The following is an 18,121-nucleotide window of genomic DNA, read 5'->3' on the forward strand; positions in this document are numbered from 1 at the left end:
CAGTGGTTCAGTGCTCCCACTGTCACCACATATAGGCAGTAATTGCCAGAAAATAAGCTTGGACACAGCTTTCTGGAGAAAACACTGTACAATGTGTGATGTTACATTTCATACGTGACCAAACTCTGGCAAGAATTGATAACCACTGTGGAGAACATTTCGGACAGTCCTATGAGTGCATTAAAGGGATGCATTCGGAACCATATGCCACATCTTCCTGCCATATTTTCCCAGTGTCATGCTGCATTTGTTTGTCTGTGTGCTATGATCAAGTTTTAATAGAATGATATCTTGTGTCAGGTGATAATTATGTTTGAATTATTTTCTTTCTACTTTGGATAGATAAGGCAGAAGTTGTTCTGGGAAAGAAACTATCCTGTTTATCTTTTACCAGTGTCTTATAGGAACCAGGGTTTCACAGGTTTCACATTTGATCTGAGGCACTGTGGCCCAGTTACGAAGGCTCATTCTCACTTAGCGCAGCTCAGATTCACACAGACTCATGTTGTGACTACATCACTGTAGCCTGAGCTGCTGCTGCTGCTGTAGAAACTGTTTGCTTCCTGAAACTCCTCTGGGCTGTACCAGCTCAAAACAGAGCAGGGGCCCTCAAGCGTTGCAAGACATCCTGTCAGGGACGCTTTTTTTTCCTCATCTCCTATTCACTGCATCACATCTACCCTCAAATACATTCTTCTCTGATTAACCATAAGCTCACTGTCTCTCAGGTAAGTCGTTCAGAATCAGCGCAGCTTCCTAATATTTTCCACTGCCCCAGATTTCACTCCCCCCTCTTCTTATAGTTCAACCTCCTCCTTTCCAGCCGACGAAGGGAGCAGAAGAAAGGGAAGGGAGAGAGAGTGTGTGTGTGTGAGACAGAGGGAGGGAGATGTTTTGAGCTGGTTTGCAGGGAGAGAGGTTAGCGTGAATGCGTTCTGTTTGCCCATCATAGGATTCCAGGTGAGCCGATTCCTCCCGGAAGGTAAGAAGACAGCTGAGATTGATGCTTACTTTGTCCAGCATCATTTTCATCATTGTCTGTCTTCCCTTGTTGGATACATCCTCCCTTCTATTTGAGAGTGTGTGTGGATGAGCATGAATAGTATTCCCCAGACATACCATACATATAATACTGTGATAGGAAAATGCAGACATGCAGACTTGTGGGCTTTTTGTGTGCATTTAAAGACCTACTATTAATTGATGCTGTTTGCATGTGTATACATGTTTTTAAGGGGTTTTGTTTGAGGGGATGATGATATGTTCTCATGCTAGCATGCCAGCTTGAAGGTGGATGATCTCTCTGTGTCAATGTGTCTCAGTGGGGAGGATGTGACGAGAAGCTCTGGGGACAGAAAGGAAGTTACAGGAAAAAGTGGGAAGCCACCACCATCTCCTTTGTCCTATGAGTGAGTGTTTCCATTGTGGTGATGAAATGGATGCTGATGTGTGTTGGTCTAATGGACGGCATGCTCCTCCTGCAGCATTTTCTGCTCACTCTACAATATGTCATCTGGCCTTGGCAAAATGCATCTTTTTTTCGGGGCCCACAGAGTTGGAATGTTGGTACTATGGAGAAAACAAGGGAAAGAGACAAGGACAGGCCATTTGCCATCTTTGATAGCATCTTGTGGACACGTAGAAAGGTTTTCTGCAGGGCCATATGCAGCTCTTTGGGAAGACAGCAGGCCAAGCTGTTAGAAATAAGCAACAGCGAGAATAAGAAAGAAAGGCTTAAACAAGAATAGCAAAGCAGGAATATCAGAGTTTCAGAGCCAGTTTGTGTATGAGAGAGGATAAGTGTAAGGATACAGATCCAAATCCATAGCATGGTCCACTCAGTGGAAAAGTGTTGAAGGCTCACTGTGGCTAGCCAAGAATTAGAAAAGAGTTCTGTGAAAGCCACGTCATATAACTAGTGTAGGCTTTACTGTACTTATGTGCTAGTTTTTTACCAATGGTTTAATATACTTAAAATGAAGAAGGTATTACACGAAGTGAAACGTTCTGGAAGAATTTAGGGTAGCCTGACAGGACTGCTGCCATTATCTACTCCAAGCTGCTCCTGTGATCTGTGTTTTTGTTTCATATTCAACATGCACCCAATCTGTTTGTTCATGCCATTAAAGGGATAGTTCGCCTCTTTTGACATGAAGCTGTATGACATCCCATATTAGCAATATCATTTATGAACATTGACTTACCCCCCGCTGCGTCCTGTGAGCCGAATTCCAGCCTCGTTTTAGCGTCCACGAAGGTAGTCCGGCTAGTTGGATGGGGCTAGAAAAATATAGCGTTTTGCTTCTCAAAACAATATGCGTTCAAAAGAGTAATACATTTGCATCGCAAAATTGTTGTGCATGAAAAAGTCAGACCTCACATCGCTTGGCGCTATTCTTGCCTCCCTTGATATCAATGCGTCCAATGTGAACTGCAGACCGAAGAGCAGACCGAGCACACCCCTGCTTCCGAGCAGCAAACACCGTAACAGGTGCGGCTATCGCTAGGTGGCTTGACGCATTGATCTTCATGTCAAAAGAGGCGAACTATCCCTTTAAGTATTATCAGTGCACATTTTTCCCATACATATAGGTCAGGAGCTACCTACTCTGCCGAGTAGCAGATTGTTGTGGCCAATTCACATTGATGGAGCAAACATCATTATGAATTGTTTACAAGTCACAAGCCACATGACATTTATAACCTTTCAAAGCACCGAAGAGCAACAACTGTTTCTTCGTTTTCATTAATTTCCTCTTTTCATTGGTTTCACTTTTTGTTAATGCTTCTCAGCTGCTTCTTATGGTTAGGCAACCCAGGTTATTGGTTGTTTTAGCCAATACTTAGTTAGGGTTCTTAAAAATATCATGGTTAGGGCCTAAACATGTTCTTTTACAAAGATTTTTTTTTTACATCGCAGTGCACCATACTGTTAGTGATGCATTGACATGAAAGCTTGTAATATGAAGCAATAGGCACTGCTGGGACCCATTTGCCCATATGTATGGTAAGAACTTGCACTGAAAACATCTATAGAATTCTATGGATAACAAGACCAAGAATCATACAAATAGGGTCTCAGAGGAGGTAGTTGTGGTGCAAAAAAGGATAGTTGTTTGAAAGAAATGTTCAGACCCCAGCCTCTTTAAGTCCAATGCTAATGTGCTCTTTACTTCTAAAGTGGCTGATATTATGTTCCTGCTCACTTTAGAGGATTACATTTTACTCCTTTAAAATATGAGTTTGGATAATCTTCCAAGGGTTTTATGGAGAGGGTCGTTTAATCTTGAATTTTTGATACACTTGACTGGATTAATTATGCTATCATTAGTGAACATTGAAATTATTTTGGCCATTTAAAAAAAAATACTAATAATTTCAGAACAGTCCACAACACAAATCGAATAAAATGCAAGTTTTATTATCCAGTTAATCTAGCTTCAAAAAAAGGCTTTTCAAGTAGAATATCAGCAGATTTTTTTTGTAGTCATGAAGTCTTTAATGAGTCTGTTTCCACAGCAAGACCCATGAGCACAAAACTATGGTTGGGTTGAGTTATGTACATCAGTTGCAAATTTTCTTTTTATTATTCAAACACCATCCTGTGGCTATGACAACTTGTGTACAGATTAATTCCGATGTTTGTACCAGAAACACATTGTACAAGACATTTCTTGTACTGTTTAATGATGCTATAGAGTTAGTTAGTCAAGTTATCTTGGTACAGGACCTTGTTACAGGTTTGATATGGTTGTATGAGTGAATGTACCCATGCTTGAGGAGCTGGTCAGCTTTCAAGCAAGAATGACTGTAATAACATGCAACTATAACTAGAAAGAGCTGTTCCTGCGAAACAGCAGTGAGGATGCTTATGAGCTGAATATGTGGCTTATGTGGCTGATCATGCTAAAAAAGAAAGAAAATAGTGAAAATTTTGCAGAAGTCAAGTGAGTACTAGTTAAAATGGCTGCAGTGTAATATGAAGCAGAGGAGTGGAAGAGAGATGTCCTCACAGTGATAGGAATGTCTGTAAGCAGCTGTGGCTTAACAAGCTCACCTACAGAAGAACTGGTGAAGGAGGAGCAGAAAACAGCTGAAGGGATGCTATGACCTCCTATGAGAAGAGTTGAAAAGCCAGGAAAATAATTTGATAATTTGATAATAAAAAATAAAAAAGACCGTCCGAACCAGAAGGCTTAGAGAAACGTTGTATAATGTAGTTTTTATTTCGATTGAGTGAAAGATTTTTAAATGGCACACTTGAAGCTGTCTGTTGTGTCATACCAAACTTAACATTGGAGTTAGTGAGAGAATTTGAAAGGTTGCTCTCGATTCAAGGCTCATAGCGGAAATTCTGTACATGTGAGCTCTTTAGTAGTTATATTGGCTGAAAGAGGACATTTTTTCCTACATTGTAAGGTATAATTTGTTTCTGTAAGTTAAACTGTCTGAAAGTTAGAGGAATTTGTTGATAGTTGAAAGTTATCAGCACGCACTTTGCTGGCTGTTCATTCATTAAAAATCAAGAAGGAGCAAAAATGTTCATGTTTTTGAAACTGTCATATTTCAAAATGGGCTTAATATTTGAAAAAGCTGAAATATTTGGTAATAGCTGAATGTCTTGTGACCCATTTATAGTTTGAATGGTGTCTCTAGCTGAAAGTATGCAGAAGTTTTTGAAGAGTTGAAAGCAGTTTCCATTCATTTGAATGACGGGAAAATTTGGATAAAAGTTGAATATTTTAAAAAGTGTAAAAGTTAGACACACCAAAAATGACAGCAAAAATTTCCTGAATGAGCTGAGCGTTTTGATACCGAAATTGGTGAAAGTATGGAGGAGTAGTTAACGGACAAAAACGTATGGAAGAACTAAGAATAAAGAAAAATAATAAAGGGAAACAGGAAAACAATTGTGAGAATGCTGTTAAGCATACACACCAAAACTGAGCGCTATGAGAATGTCAACAAGCAAAAAATGTCTGAAAGCAAAGTCTATTTGATTCTCTACACTCAGACAAACACTACTTCAACCATGGTCCTTGATGTATCATACCTTTTAAAAGTTGGCCTTTTTGTCTCATGTAGAGGTGGCCAAAAATAGCCCAAACTGGGCCCAGGAGAGGTCAGCACAGTCCTGCAAGAGACCTGCACAAAGGTCACCATACAAGTGTTTGATTCAGATACAAATCCTCAGAGATGGATTCAGGGCACATGGTGGGATTCTTATCAAGTGACGACAGAATGAAGGTGTTTGCTTTAGTGGCACCTGTGCTAATGAGTCAGCTGTGGATGCTGCTCAGTTAGACCTGAAATCTGTATAAATTTAAAGCCAGCTTGTAAAGTTGATTTCTAGTGAGCTATTACTGAGACATTAAATTGATTTTTAAATGTCTGTTTTTACAGAAAGTGCTACTGAAAAATAGACATTTTTTTGTTATTCCAATAATGTGGCTCTACACCTGTCACTATCCAAAACACTAGGACAGTACTTCAGCCAGTGGATATTTGATATTTTGTGTAAAGTTATGGCACTGAAAGAAAGACCTCATCAGGTTTATATCATGTTGTGGTCTAGGACTACAAATGTTATATTAAAAGCAGTAGGATATATTAGATAAACGGTGGTTTAAGGAAAGATGCCAGTTAGAAAGTACAGAGAGCCTCAAAAATAAATATTTAGTTACATCATTGGCAATTAAGAATCTGGAAAATTTCAATTGTTATAAAAGACTTAAACTTGCTTCTCATATAGGTTCCCCAACCTTATGGAATGGTAATTCTTAATCACTACATTGCACCTCCATATGCCTATGCAAATGTATATGAATATATAGTTAAATCTGCTATGAAGTTATTGACAGATCTTTCCTAAAATCAGGACTGCAGTGAAACAGAGAAGCAGTCATGATTGCATTGTGTCCTGTGAATATAGAGGTTTTGAATTCCAACTTTGAAAGAAACTTCATCAAATCAGATATCAGTGATGAGAACTAACTGTGATACATGTCTGCATAATGACATGCAGAAGCTAAAATGAAACCTCAGAGCAGCACTTGTTTTGAGGGAGACAAAAATGAGAAAATTGCCATCTGCATTATAGGAAAGACATGCTGTTTAGTCAAGTATTTTCATTGTATTGCTGCACTTTTGGCTCAGGTTTCAGAGCCTTATTTGACAGATGAGTGAGAGTATAGGCTGCAAGGACAGATCTCAGGGGTAGAGTCTGAGGTAAGGCTCTGGCCACATCACAGCCATTCTCCTGTGACTCTGCTCTCCTGAAGCCAGAACTGCTGGGAATCTTGCCAATTTTGTAATTTATATGTCTGAGCCTTCTATTCTTCTGAATCCTAATCAAAAGCAGTGAGGCTATGATAATCAGGCGTGAGTCACTAACTGGCTGGAACACTTAGTCCTCCAGGGTGTTTGCTGGACCTCTGAAACATACTTTCTTCTTGAAGAATAGGCTGGTTGGTTCTTGCTTTTCAGTGTCATCTGTGGAGCTAAGAATGATCCTAAAATCTGTTTGGTTTAGTGTCCACTCTGTGAACACCTAAGCAAAATGACTGCTTTGATAGATTTACTGTACAGGCAGACTGTTTAAATGTCTCTGTAATCTTTGATAACAATGTTGTTTTTACCTTAACTACATTATCCTATTACGTGGTGAGCTATGTATCACTAGAAATTTTAGGATTGTTTTATCACATAGTTCTCATTTAACTTCAGGTCAAATTTAGAACCTGTCCTGCTAACAGGGGGTCTTTGCAGGACCCAAGTCACTTTTTCTAAGAGGGTTACATAACACAGTGATTCTGATGGGCTGTCTCTATCTCAAGGATTCAGACATAGTACCTCTGTTGTATGTAGGGGTGCTGTCCTGCCACTATGGGATTTCATGAGTTTTACCTGTGGAAGGTCATTAATGACGGTGAGACGGGTTGGTACAGATTTTTGTGAAGAGGATTTATCGGTGCAGCAGTTGGCTGTTGGGACCTTTTCTTTTCCACCGCATGTGATAATTAAGTCTCTCATCCATAATGTCTGAAGGGTGGCATTCAAAATGATAAAGAGCCACACCAAAATGCATTTGCATGATTTATTTTCCTTATTTCTGCAAGTCACTTAATAAGATGAAAACGACTGAAATTAAATCACATTGGTTTTGATTGGTGGCCAGAAGAACTCAAGGATATGGGAAAATTGGTGTGTGTACCAAGAAGAATATTACAGTATTTTGTGTGAAGATCATTTCCAGAATATATTAAAAATCAACAAGTCATATTCATGTTTACCTGTATGAAAGCAGCTGTTTAAGGAGGTAAAGTTAACCTCAAAGGTTAAGACAGTATTGCGAGAAGCAGATATGAAGCGTTACCGACTATGTTGTTTTGTTTGGAGATGATATAAATGATCGGTATTGAGTATGGAATGAAAAGGTTCGGCATGTTTCAGAGATCTTGCTTGCATGAAGAATGACGAAAATAACTGTTTCTAAACTAGATAATGAGAATTTTACAAAATTTCTTTAGTGCGAGATTTGTTTCAGTGGATAGTTTCCATGCAGAGGCTTTCTGGTGATGGGATTGTAATAAAAAAAATTTAGGAATTAAAAAAGAAGATAAATGAATAAAGAAAGCCAACATTGGTTATTAAAACAAATAGGACAATCATAATACCAGAATTTCAATTTCAATATACCAATACCTGTGAAAATAATCAATACTAGGTACCATTTTTAATACCATAGAGTGAAACGTGACAATTTAAAAGGCATGAAATGTATTTGATAAACACTTTCAGACTAACTGTTCCGAACTGAAAATACTTGCATTAGCACAATAAGGAGCACTTGAATCAATTTCATTTCTTGCTGATAAATAAATGATTAGATTGTAAAAGTGGAATTTACAGAAATGACCAAAGCACTGCTGTTCAACAGCTCTGATTCTGTTTCTGCAGCGTAAATATTTCATGCAGTTGCTGCTTTTCAAGAGTGGATCATGTTTAATGTTTGTAATCGAGTCAGCAAAGCAGTTACACCCACAAATATGTGACCGCAGCGATAGGAAAACACAATATACGCAGCGTTCCTTTCCTTATAAACTGTATGGCTGTTTCATGTCAGGAGCAGGTCTCTGCCTGCTAATTCCACATCCTCACATAAATACAGGACTGTCATGTCACAGGTCGGATTGTTCATTTCTTTTGAAAAATATTACCTTGTTCACAGGTTCAAATAAGTTAAAAGGACATTGAGTGTACAGAATGAACACAGGTATATAACAACCGGTGCCATTTTCATTTAAATTAGAACTGTTTCCACGTGTTGCTATGATGTTTATGAGAGGCTCTCTTGTTTCTCTCTCACACAAAAAACGAGCACACTCAAACAGATTCTTGTTCCCTCCTGCTGCTTAAGAAGATACATGATGACAATTGGTAAAAAATAAAAAGGAAAAAAAAGAACATATTTCCTGATGCACCAAATCACCTAAATACTGGCTGTCATCAAGAATGGTTGCAGAATAAACTGTAGTGGTAACAGGCTGAAGCTCTTGTGTTTTAACTAGTGTTTATGTACCTCTCCAATCACCACCAGTGTGAGCACCAAGACTGTTATCAGAGTAGAATTTTTTTGACAACCCTGACTTGCTATCATCCACTTGTTTTGTGTTTTCTTAAAGCAATACAATGTAACTTCTCAAAAAGCCCACTCTGGAGCTCCCCCTACAGGCTTGGAGGTAATGTACGGTTACACTGTCGTAAATACAACACCCTTTCGCTTTCACGTTTCACGTTTGCTGACGAACCGGCGAGGAGTCAGAAGGTGCAAGCTTTGTCGACTGAGAAGGTAAGAGTAATCAAATGTACCTGGGAGCGTGAGAGGGGTCTATTTGTTTTTGCGGTAGGTATGCCAGAAAGCAAGTCGAAGTACTTCCGCTCAGCTCCCGGGCCGGTCCAGCAAAGTTATATAGCGCAGTTATTCCAACTTAGACCCCCGAAGGGCATAGGAGACAGGCCAATCGTAATATTAAAAGTCATTTTAGCCGCACAATTTTTTTCAAGCTGTTATTTTAAGGTAGAAATGTTACATAGTATTGCTTTAACTTACACAGCGAATTGTAATATTCGCTTTAGATACCCTAGAATGAGGCTTTTGTACCCCCTTCACTTACATTGGATGATCATTCTAGAGGCCTCTCTTCATGGACAGTATTAAAGGAGAAGTTCTTTTTTTTAAAACCTGGAAGATATTTAGATTACTCGAGATCCGCACATATCCATATAACGGGAGAGAACAGGGCATAGACAATACAGCATCTAAATAAGGCATTATCTGTCTTTATTCCACCAATACTTTAAGACGAATGAATGAATGAAAGCGTACTATTGCACTGTTAACTCATAGCTACCATGTTGTTGTTATCCAGGGCTTATAGGAAGCTTTCTACACACGTATCTAATGTGATGACTTCATCGACGCACGCCGCTGCAGCACAGCTTATTTACTCCGTGCTCTGTGACAGTCGGCTAACTTCACACGGAGTTTGCTACAGCTAGGTTTGTGCAACATGGAAGGATATTTATCAGATTTTGACGACGTGGACGATGACTTTGACTACAATGGACGTCCTTACCGGAGTGAATGAGGTCTATAGGTCTATTCATTCATTCGGCTTAGAGTATTAGTTGAAAAAAGACAGATAATGCCTTATTTAGAGGCTGTATTGTCTCTGCCCTTTTCACTCCCGTTGTATGGATATACATGGATCTCAGGTAATCGAAATAGCTTACTTTCACCAAACTGTTATTGGTGATTAGATGAACGTATTTTATGCCAGAAATAAGGTCCAGGTTTTTTTAAAAAAAAAAACGAACTTCCCCTTTAACTACTGTTCTGCACAAGCCTACATCGTCGCACTCGTTCCTAACCCATTCCAAGTCTTTGGACTTTTTTTCTGTTTGTTTCTCTGTAAACAAAAAGTTGTAAGTTGCAGTATATACGTTAAACAATGAAAACTTTGGTGAACTTTATGAAACGAAACATTGTAGCATCTCAGTTTAGTAAATCCTCCGCCTTATACGTTGTGCTGCTATTGCCTTCAGTCAGATAACAAAGTAAATCACAAACAACTATTTCAACAGTTTTACAAAAACTTTAATTACAAACAGAACATACTGGCAGGGTTGTGATAATGTGTTACAGTTTTGCTGGTGGAGGAAAAGAATCAGCTCCAACATACATCTTTGGTCAGCATTAAGTCCCACCAGTGATGTTTTTAGCTGTTGCCACAGGATGGTACTCATTGTGGACATAATACATTGTGGGCATTATTGAGGAACCATTAGCGATTTAGGTTTGAGGCTCTTCCTTAATATTGCAACTGCCTCATTTCATCAATGACTAAATTAACCTTAAAATGAGAGTGACCTTTAGAGTGGGCATGCTGAGGAATCAGATGTAGTACTTGCTCATACACAGTGTTTGTTGTGGTTAGAACAGATTTTAGCTGTCAGTTTGAAAAGTGTAAAAGTCGTAAAGTCACATTAAGTAACTTTATGTTTAATCTGTGTCAGCATTTAAGTAGTACTGCAGAGGATCCAAAATGAATGTCATGTTGCATAGTATTTTATTGCATTATTCAGAAAGTAAATGATAACATGGTAAATTTGTTCCCATTTGTTTTTCTTGTGATGTTTTTACATTTTTTTTCCATTTGATTTTCATGACAAATGTGTTAAAGATAAATGGAATGTAAATAAAGGAGAGAAACTTGCAACTTGTGAGAAATGTCACAAGTTGCAAGCTTGATAACTATTGTAATAGCTATTAAGAAACCCAAAAGCATTTTGACGTGGCTATGGAATAGCCAGTATGAAGAACGATTGGGGGACCAAAGTTGATGCACTCATCTCATGGCGGAACATGCAGCTCTACAGACCGACCCAACTGATTTCACCCAGTTATTTGATGCATGCATACAATGACATAACAATGTGCTTCCTTTTTTGATCAGTATGAACAAAGGTGAGCAACAGCAAAATAATAGTGAGAAGTTTTCGCACTATAGTGTGATTTCTGACCACAGTTAGAAACCAGCCTGTGGCCTTCAGACCAGGGCTATCAAAATCACTTAATACTGTTAACAAACCCATATGACCACACAGATATGTCAGCTTAACCCTCAGTCACACCTGTTTTTTTTAAACTTGTCATCATCTAACTGCTTCTTTTCTACTTTAGTGCTTGTTCACTCGTGTGTAGTTTAACTTTGTCAGTAAGTCCCAACAAAGGCATTGCTCAAAAAGCCGCAGTGTTTCTTAAGGTATCATCTTTATTTAGAAACATGCATGCACACACACACACCCACACACACACACACACACACACACACACACACACACAAAACACATGCACATTGTTCCGTTATTAAAAATCAATGAAACAAAGACTTGTGCTCAGCAGACAGAATGGATCTGTTTTTTTCCAGTCCCCCCTCTGGTGTGTTGTATCGCTAACGTCTTGAGCTCAGAATGATGAGCCTAGGCAGGCAGATAGTTCTGCTTTGTCTCAGTGTAATGGAACTGTATTCACGCTGTGGGTGAGCCCTGAAAATGGCCAAGTTAACAGTGCTGTTAGCTTTGAGCTAACTCAGCACACAAGTAGGCTTTTACGGTTGATGGGTCTTTTATGGTCTTCATGATTCTTGTCATCATTCAAGCTAATGCCATCAGTAACTACTCCTCTGGATATGGTTGAATTAGCTTCGGCCTGCTTTCTGTGTTTTTTAAGATGAATCTTAAATGTTCACCGCGGAGCGATGGGGTCACTGCTGCAGTACTGAATAAATTGTATACCGGGAAACTATGTGTTTCATCACAGTTTGTTTATGTGTGTGAGTGGTAGTGATGCAGGAGAATAGCAGTGATTAAAGAGGTGATGCTTCAACCAGAATCAATATGGTGTAATTGCATCCATGGTGAGTTTTACTGCCTTGGTGGGGCGTTCTTTCTAGGCAACACAGGAAAGCTAGACTTAGCAAGTCATCCATGTACACATCCACATAAACCTGGGAGCAGAGTCTGGATTGCTGTTCACATTGGGTTGATATGCCCACTGTTTTTCTTAATCTATCTACAACAATAACATATAGTTATTATTATTATTTTTATATTATATTTTTCACTGCAACAAAATTTTACTTTGAGGATGAATAAAGTATTGCTGAATTTCAATTAATTTTTGATGATTTATAAGTAGCACATCACTGATGCAAAACTGCATCATGTTTCTAGCAACCTAACAGTCATTAATCTCCTTTAAATCCTGTTCTAGTGTTCTAACTCCTCTTTAGCCACGAATGGTGTTGTGCATCAGTGAGTCTCTAACTTTTTCTGTCTGCTATTAAGTGCTGAGCAGCAAGTGTAGATTTTTTTTCAGCTGAAAATGGCTGGGCTATGTGGAAATTATGTTTATTAGAACAGTGATCTAGGCTGACCATCACAAGGCTGACCACTAACTGCAGAGATCAGTCTGACTATGACTGAACTGAAGTTTTCTTGCTGTAAAACCAAAAAAATTACTTCAAAAGTTCTTTGTAGTTCTTTCAAGTGATAAGTTCTCAGTTTAGTTTTGCCAACATTGGTGTTAAAATAATCGATTGCTGTATAATGTACAATGTCCATGTATAATAATTCATTAGTCTTTACCACAGGTCAGACTAGTCTCCTTAACTCACCTCTCCTCTTTTTTTTACAATGATGCTATTATTCCATGCACATATTCCACAAAGCCAAATGGGAAAACTGAAAAAAAATTGTCTTTCCCATTGCTGTTGTGAAGGTGTCATCCATCCAAGAGGTAACTGGTAACTGGGAAACATATGGACTACATTTAATTCCTACAGTTCTACATACAAATTTAACATAGTATTGACCGAAAATCTCACTGTGTCAAGCTGTGCTGTGGACGTTGATGGACCCTCCATACCAACCATGTTCTGTTGAAGGACAAGAATGTGTTTGTTATCTATTATCTATGCTCATCACTTCAGTGTACATGTCAAACTCCAAATTCCACTCAAGAATGTAAAGGAATGTGGGGCGGTAGGTGGCGTAGTGGGTTAAGCAGTTGCCCCATGTACCGAGGCTACAGTCCTCGCTGCAGCGGGCCCCGGTTCGACTCCTGCACCGCGCGGCCCTGTGCTGCGTGTGTTTCCCCTCTCTCTGCCCCCTGCTTCCTGTCTCTCTCGAACTGTCCTAACATTAAAGGCATAAAAAGCCCCAAAAAATACTTAAAAAAAAAATGTAAAGGAATGTGAATGGGTATTTATACTGGCACTGCCAGTAGCTATACATAATATTAAGACACACTTCAGTAGGCCCCTTTGGATCTCTCTCTGTGGCAGCAGACACGTTTCCTTATCATCATCCTCTGTCAGAGGCGGTGGAGCCTGTTATCATGGTGACTCGTGGTACTGGGGCTCCATTGATGATGGCGTTTTATAGTGGTTGTGGACGCGCGTAACTCAGGGTGAACATACTCAGAGTTGATTGAACTAACGCAGATCAGCTGTTCTGGAGCTGGATACTCAAAGTTTCCCAGCTCGGAGTAAGTCAACTCAGAGTTCAGGGATAGACTCAGAGTTTGTTGAACCTCCTTTCTGGAATACCCCCCCCCCCCCAGATCTTTTACCAAACTAGAAGCAGTGTAAACATTATAAGAGGTAACATAATAATATGTAAATATCTAAACGCTAAATAATTTTTTAACTGAAACTGAAGCGAAAGTGGCACACTTAATAACTGACAGAGATATAATGAGTGTAATCAGTTTTGTTTACGTACATTACCTCAATGTAGTATTCCAAATATCTTGGTGCATTTGACTGTTGGTCAGAGAAAAAACATATTGGAAAATGGTATGGATGGAAACCTTGCATAATTCTCTTAGCGCCTTATTGACACAATTAGTTAATAAAGAAAGCAATTCATTGAATAATTAACTGGAAAGTATGGAATTATATTTCCATAATTCATATTTGCTTAAAATTAATATATATGAGTAGCCTGGCTGACGCGTCCACATCTCGATGGTGGTCTGGGAACTAGGTGTGCATTTTCTCGTATTTGAGGCGTGGTTTATGAATGCCTAAACCGTTTATGGGGAGCTACGAATGTCTATCAAATGGTGTCTGGTTCTTCCCATGCTGCTTTGCGTGCGATTCATAGCCAATTGTATCACTTATACCAGATGACGTATGTAGAGCGACAGAAATTCGACGAGGAAGAAGGGAATTAAATCTTTCAACGCCAAACGTTGCTCTTTTTTAAAAGTAAACTCGCGTTCTAAGCTACTTAAAACACTTTCTAAGGCTGCATCGAACGTTAACGTTGTGTCCGCTACCATGTTGGATTAACACTCTACAAGCTTCGGTGTCGCGCATAGACGTATAGACGCATAGTCTTGCTGCCCCCCCCCCCCTCCCGTTCTGTGATTGGTTCCCTAACTCAGGCAAAAATAAGGGCGGTGGTTTCCAGGCTGCCTATGCAGTGTGAATGAAATCGCGCACAAAGCAGCATGGGAATTCCCAGGCTAATATATGAGTGCAATTTACTAAAAAAATCAATAGCTGTTCTCCATGGCAGCTCCTGGTTCCACATCGTGTCCACTGAAAGTGTTTGCTCCTGTTGTGTGGTTACTTGAAGCAAAATCGACTGAACTCGCGCTGTCATTGGTTAATTTATAAAGTGTGTAAAGACAGTCGGTGCCATCCCTCAGGATGTTGGAAACTTGTTGTCCCCGTTCAATCAGACCACGGTGCCTTTTTTTTTTACTGTCATGTCCCTTCTGCTCTAGTAATTCTCTGACACAGAGTTCTTGGAACATCAGCCTTGTTAAACACATCCTTCTCAGACATCCTCATTAAGTATGGATGCCTTGTAGAGCATGGTTCCTTAATGAAAGTATTTGTTAGTTTATGAACTACTCCAATGACAACTGTCACTGTCTACACTCTGAATATACATGTTTATGACAGTGTTATTGCCTCATTTCTGTGCATGCTTCCAAACTAATTTATTGTTATTCAATTTATATATATATTTATATATATTATTGCATGCCATTTAGGAAATTAATCTTTGAATATATGGAGTAAAACTTTGAATATATGGAATGAAACTTTGAATATCCATAAATCCATTTTCTATATCGCTGAATGAATCGGTCGGGTCGCGGGGGGCATGAGCCTATCCCAGCGGTCAATGGGCGAGAGGCAGGGTACACCTTGGACAGGCCACCAGTCGATCACAGGGCCACAAAGAGACAAACAACCATACACACACCTAAGGACAATTTTTAGAGACACCAATTAACTTAACATGCATGTTTTTGGACAGTGGGAGGAAGCCAGAGTACCCGGAGAGAACCCACGCTTACACGGGGAGAACATGCAAACTCCACACAGAAAGGTCCCAACCGGGAGTTGAACCTGGAACCTTCTTGCTGTGAGGCGATGGTGCTAACCACCACACCACCGTGCAGCCCGATGAAGCTTTGAATAAATGGAGTGAAACTGGAATATATTGATTGAACCTTGAATGTATGGAGTGAACCTTTGAATATATGGAATGAAACTTTGAATATATTGAATGAACCTTTGAATACCGTAAATTCCAGACTATAGAGCGCTGGATTATAAACTGCGGGTGTCCACATTGTAATATGAGATATTTACACAGAAAGATGTTACACGTGAGGATTTTTAAACTTTTAATTAAATGCGTATGGTAACGTAAACAAATACATACTTTAAAAGCTTTTTTTCCCCAAACAGTGCATTACATTTCATTACGGTTATTTTGCAGACGCTTTTATACAAAGCGACTTACAATAAGTGTGTTCTAGTGCCTATAACAACGATGGTTTTAACTTAAATACCCATCAGTAACGCACAAATACGTGGCTTAAATGCTTTTTTTCGAACAGTGCCTGTAACACGGCTGGTAAAAAAAATGAATTTAAAAGCTGCATCATATGCATTTCTTAGTTTCTTTACCATGTTGAGGGTGAGTACAAATGACCGATTTACAATAATTTAGTAGTGTAAGTGTGTTTGATTTATCGAACAATTTCATTGGACCACTGTGAACTATTTCAATTCAATTGATTTTTATTTATATAGCGCCAAATACAACAAATGTCATCTCAAGGCACTTAGATAGTAAGTCCAATTCAAGCCAATTGGAATTCAATTAATTAATAATAATCATAATTCATAAAATAATCCAATTCGTTCATATAGAGCCAATGAACTTTTAATGTTAATTTTATTGGTCTAATGTTACGAGGCAAAATGTTTTTGGCGGCATGAAAAAAAACACACATTAGCCGCACTGTATTATAAGCCACGGTGCTCAAATCCTGGGAAAAAAGTAGCAGCTTATAGTCTGGAATTTACGGTATATGGAATGAACCTCTGAATATATTAAATGAAACTTGACTGACGCCAGACTTCACGGCAGTGCCTGCGGCCATCTTGTGTAACGTGGGTACTGCAGAAAAAAGTGAATGACAATGAGTCAGTCCCCGTGGAATATCGTAGCAGGAATATTAAAAAATGAGGACATCATTAACACACTGGCGAATGCATATACGGGCCAAAATCCTTCTCACACATTCAGCTTTGGGCACGATGCATTTGTCTGTCTGTCCGCAGTGTGAGTAACCTGCCCAAATCATCAAATCATTCAAAACTAAACTAAATATTCAGCCTGCATTGGTCTATGAATGTGGGTGATTCTTATTATATCTCAACAATATATGAAGAGCTTCTCTTTCAGTTCACGAAATCCCTTAAGCCACAGCAGCTTCTCCAGTGCCCGGAGAAGTGACGCATCAGAGCTCAGTGCCATTACGCACGGCCATTCACTGGGTTTTACCCTCATTAAATCAACTGAAAACTATATCAAGCTAACCATACAGACCAACATAGAGACATATACAGACGAGTATTCATTTACTCAATCTTTTAAAACTACTCTGTCCCACTGCACATTGCCAAGTTATAATGTAGACCTACATTTGCTGTATTTACCCCAGAAATTGGCCCACTAGGCTTGTTTGCATTATGCATTATGTATTATTATAAAGGTTTATAGCATCTTCCTTACAAAAGTTTTGTATGTATGTAAAGAGGGAGAGAGGAGCATGGAGAGAGGGCAAGAGCAAGGATGGAGAGAGAGAGGGTAGACAGAGGGTGCAAGACCTGGAAGAAGAAGGCGAGAAAAGGGCATGGATTGTTAACCACCCCACTAATTACCTGTAACAATAAAGTACATTATATTTAGAGTAATTTCATTGATGACTTTGTAATCTCTCTTTAAATAATTTTGAATTTTGTTTTACTAAGGAGAAAGAGAAGAGCAGAGAGAGTGTTTTGCTGTTGAAAGGGAGCAAACCAGAGAGGTGGATGAAGAAGCAACAGATAGAAGAGCAAGCAGAAGCATCAGTGTCTGCATATGCGACTTTTGATTTAGGGGATAAGGATACTGGTCCTAAACAATTGAAGCTGCCTCAGTACCCTTTAGATCAGTTTGGCACGCGAAAGAGAGCCTTTCAGTCTAAGTGGTTCCAGAGTTTTAATTGGCTGGAATACTCTGTGAAAGGAAAAACTGCATTCTGCTTTGCTTGTAGGGTGTTCGGCAAGAAATTTAAACAGGAGGAATTTGTGAATGGTGGGATAAAAAATTGGAAACATGCATTGAACTTGTTTCAGAAACATGAAACACACAATGCCACAAAGACAGTATAGTCTGCTGGCACAGCTATAAAGCCAGCCAAACAAAAGGCAGTGTCGTTCACCAAATAGAGTCTGCAAGTTTCAGTGAAATAACTGAGAGGAGGGAGTACTTGAAACGTGTCGTGGAAGTGACACGTATGCTGGGGAAACAGGGTATTTCATTTAGGGGTCACGATGAATCACCTGAGAGCAACAACAGAGGGAATTTTTTGGCGTGCATGGAGCTCCTGAAAAAGTTTGACCCTTTCTTAAAAAGCTACACTCCTCCAGCAAACACAACCTACCTTTCATCTGATAGTCAGACTCAATGTTGTTCA

General features: G+C 39.2%; 1 protein-coding gene across 3 annotated transcripts in view; it reads left to right on the forward strand.

The window, feature by feature from the left end:
- The window catches only part of cdk14 (cyclin dependent kinase 14), a 226,944-nt gene that overhangs the window by 49,121 nt on the left and 159,702 nt on the right, over positions 1 to 18,121 (forward strand). Inside the window, exons 1-2 of one of the 3 annotated variants that reach the window (XM_075464714.1) lie at positions 857 to 982; positions 1,323 to 1,409. The exons of 1 other annotated variant lie outside the window; for it this stretch is intronic. The gene's annotated coding sequence lies outside the window, so the exon portion shown is untranslated. Of the gene's footprint in view, positions 1 to 856; positions 983 to 1,322; positions 1,410 to 18,121 lie in introns of those variants that run through there. One more of the 3 variants, XM_075464713.1, reaches the window with a different exon arrangement.

This window comes from Odontesthes bonariensis, chromosome 5, assembly GCF_027942865.1.
Source record: "Odontesthes bonariensis isolate fOdoBon6 chromosome 5, fOdoBon6.hap1, whole genome shotgun sequence".
Classification (NCBI taxonomy): domain Eukaryota; kingdom Metazoa; phylum Chordata; class Actinopteri; order Atheriniformes; family Atherinopsidae; genus Odontesthes; species Odontesthes bonariensis.